Source organism: Pristiophorus japonicus, unplaced genomic scaffold (assembly GCF_044704955.1).
Source record: "Pristiophorus japonicus isolate sPriJap1 unplaced genomic scaffold, sPriJap1.hap1 HAP1_SCAFFOLD_296, whole genome shotgun sequence".
NCBI lineage: Eukaryota > Metazoa > Chordata > Chondrichthyes > Pristiophoridae > Pristiophorus > Pristiophorus japonicus.
Genome location: NW_027252735.1, coordinates 405,762 through 409,405, shown reverse-complemented (window position 1 = coordinate 409,405; position 3,644 = coordinate 405,762). Strand labels below are relative to the sequence as shown.

General features: G+C 46.5%; 1 non-coding gene across 1 annotated transcript; it reads left to right on the top strand.

Annotated features, from left to right (window-relative positions):
- The first annotated feature begins 1,278 nt into the window (after window positions 1-1,278).
- trnaw-cca (transfer RNA tryptophan (anticodon CCA)) lies at window positions 1,279-1,350 on the top strand. The gene has a single exon. It is a non-coding gene; the product is annotated as a tRNA-Trp (tRNA).
- The last annotated feature ends 2,294 nt before the right edge of the window (window positions 1,351-3,644 follow it).

Below are 3,644 nucleotides of genomic sequence, written 5' to 3'. Positions count from 1 at the left end.
TTCTCTGCCCCACAGGCCTGTGGATGCTGAGTCTCTGAATATATTCAAGGCTGCATTCGATAGATTTTTGGAGTCTCAGGGAATCAAGGGATTGGGAGATCGAGCGGAAAAGTGGAGTTGAGATCGACGATCAGTCATGATCACATTGAATGATGGAGCAGGCTTGAGGGGCCGTATGGCCTACTACTGCTCCGATTTCTTATGTTGTTACCTGTACTGGCTCTGTGAAAGAAATTTCCATTAGTCCCATTCCCCAGCACCCTGCAAATTTTTCATTTCAACTATATTTCCCTTTGGAAAGTTACTATTAAATCTGCTTCCAAAACCCTGTCAGGCAGAAAAATATTCACATTAATTTTAAACAGCCCCATTTTAGACATTACTTTCCCTGCTTTGCATGTCATGCGTGGGCAAATGCATGGCAGATGAAGTATGATGTGGATAAATGTGAGGTTATCCACTTTGGTGGTAAAAACAGAGAGACAGACTATTATCTGAATGGTGACAGATTAGGAAAAGGGGAGGTGCAACGAGACCTGGGTATCATGGTACATCAGTCATTGAAGGTTGGCATGCAGGTACAGTCTGGTCAATGTCAGACCCTCCTTTCTTATTCAGCAGTGGCATGAACGGGAGTCAGACGCCACAAAGTTTAATTAAAGACACAAATACAAGTAACACTTCCAAATCTTTTCACTGTAAAATTCTTTCACTTTATTTGAAATCCTACTGAATTGGGATTTTATCCTCACTGCTGATTCTATTTTCTGTGCACGGAAGGAATAACCGGTGCTGTTAAATTTGACAAAAGTTGCCCCAGATTCCTGGTGTTATCGGCAATGAAGGTTTTGAACCAGAATCCTAAAATACAGTGTGTAAAATGGGTTAATATGCATAAGAACATAAGAACATAAGAACATAAGAAATAGGTGCAGGAGTCGGCCATACGCCCCTCGAGCCTGCTCCGCCATTTAATACGATCATGGCCGATCCGATCATGGACTCAGGTCCACTTCCCTGCCTGCTCCCCAAAGCACAGGACAAATGATTGAAGTATCCGACTGTCCCTCAGTTAGCATTTCTTTCATTGTGCAAAAGAAGGTGAGGGGTTAATTAATGATGCTTTCCCGCGAAAGCAGCACAAATGTTTCAGAAAAAAACATACGGTGACTGGCAGGTGAGCGCTGCTTCTGACACCTGGTGGGAATGGGCGGGGATTTTAAAGCCACTTGTATTGTGAAACCTTCATATAGACGAACATCCCAGGCTTTTGGTCTAGACCTCGTGGCGCAATGGTAGCGCGTCTGACTCCAGATCAGAAGGTTGCGTGTTCAAATCACGTCGGGGTCACTGTATTTTTGGAAATTGTTCTTCCAGAATTAATATTTTCTTTGCTGTTTGGCAATAACCAGACCCTTGCTCCAAGGTCTGTCTCACTGTTTCCCCAGTGTCAGGCAGAGATACGCCTGCTGTCCTCATTTATTTCATGTGACAGGACACAACAGTTCAAAATCAACCTGCAGGTGGCCACACCCAGCACTGAATAGTCAGGATGGCCGAGCGGTCTAAGATGCTGTGTTCCGTTCGCAGTCTCCTCTGGAGATGTGGATTTGAATCTGACATTTCTTACTTTTTATAATTAAGTGAAACTCATTGTTTGACACCACAACTCACTCCAAAAAACTGGGATTCAGCAGTTCACCTGCTCGCTTCACATTTCCGTCTGACCTGGTGCTGAAAGTGGAGATGTTTCCGCAGTGTCGCGGTTCACATGTTTGCCTCACAAGTGAAAGCTCACTGGGCGGGAATGTTTTCTGTAGCTTTCTCCTCATGCATGCTCAGGGTCGAGTTTGTTCTCCTGTGAAAGGTCATAAGATCATAAGCATGGAAGGATTAGGGGCCGGAGTAGGCCATTCGGCCCCTCAAGCCTGGTCCACTATTCAAGAAGATCCTGGCAGTTCCTCGACAGCAAGTTTAAACATCTGGTTATGTTCCTAACATCATTTGAACCGCAGTGTTTCCATGGCGTCGTTGTTATCACGTTCGCTTCACACGCGAAAGGATCCCGGGCGGAACGTGATTTTTGAGACTATTTTTGCTGTGAAATAAATTGAACAAAAGTCGCCCCAGATTCCTTGTCACATGAGCAATAAACATTTTAAACCAGTCTCCTAAATACAGAGTGTTATGTCTTGAATAAAGAATCTGACCAGATACTGCAAACTCAAAGTAAGGTGTGACCGTCGTCCTTTATTACAAGTCTCCAGTGTGCCTCTCCAACCTGTGAGGCCTCCTGGTGTACAGGTGCTCCCAAGGGATTGTGGGATCCCTTGGGACTCCAGTGGATGAGCCCTCTGATGGTTAAACAAGGTATTTACAGGTTTATATATGTAACAACACTCCCCCCGCACCGCTCCCCCCCAGCCTCCCCAAAGTCAGTAGTGTAACTATTTACAATTTGAGTCAATCTGTGGCCTTCCTTTCCCTGGTTGAACTTCTCGGTGCAAATGCTGGTTTTGGTGAGTCATTTGTTGGGCCCTCACTGGCCTGCTGGGCGTGGTGAGTCCTGCTGGGCTGCTGCGGGTGATGGGTTCTGCTTCGTGGTCAACCGCTGGGTTGAGTGCCACTTGTGTGTGTGTTGGAGGAGCGAAAAAGGTAGAGTCTATTGTGGGTTGTTCTGGATAGTCCGTGAATCTGAGTTTGGTTTGGTCCAAGTGTTTCCTGCAGGTGAGTCCATATGAAAGTTTGACCAGGAACACCCTACTCCCCTCTTTGGCCACGACAGTGCTGGGAAGCAACTTGGGACCTTGTCCATAGTTCAACATAAATACAGGATAATTAATCTCGATTTCGCGTGACACATTTGCTTGATCATGATATGTATTCTCTTGAAGCCACCTGCTCTCTACCTGTTTGTGTAGATCCTTGTCTTAAGTGCCCTTTTCATGAGCAGTTCCACGGAGGGAACGCCAGTGAGCGAGTGGGGTCTTGTGCGGTAACTAAGCAGGACTCGGGATAGGTGACTCTGCAGTGAGCCCTCAGTTACCCTCTTCAAGCTCTGCTTGATTGCTGCACTGCTCTCTCTGTCTGACCATTGGATGTTGGTTTAAACGGGGCAGATGTGACATGTTTGATCCCATTGCGTGTCATGAACTCTTTGAACTCAGCACTGGTGAAGCACAGCCCATTGTCACTGACAAGAACGTTAGGTAGGCCGTGCATGGCAAACATGATCCGCAAGCTTTCAGTGGTGGCAGCGGACATCATCTCACATTCAATCCACTTGGAGTACGCATCTCCAACCACAAGGAACATTTTACCCAAGAACGGGCCTGCATAGTCGACATGTGCCCTAGACCACGGTTTGGAGGGCCAAGACCAAAAACTTAGCAGCGCCTCCCTGGGTACATTGCTTAACTGCGAGCATGTATTACATCTGTGAACGCAGGACTCTAAGTCCGCATCGATACCGGGCCACCACATGTGTGATCTGGCTATCGCTTTCATCATTACAATGCCTGGGTGGGTACTGTGGAGATCACTAATGAAAGTGTCCCTGCCCTTTTTTGGCACCACTACTTGATACAGTCTGTCTGTATGGACATTTTATCTCTGCGCCGCTGGTACGGCTTTATTTCTTCCTG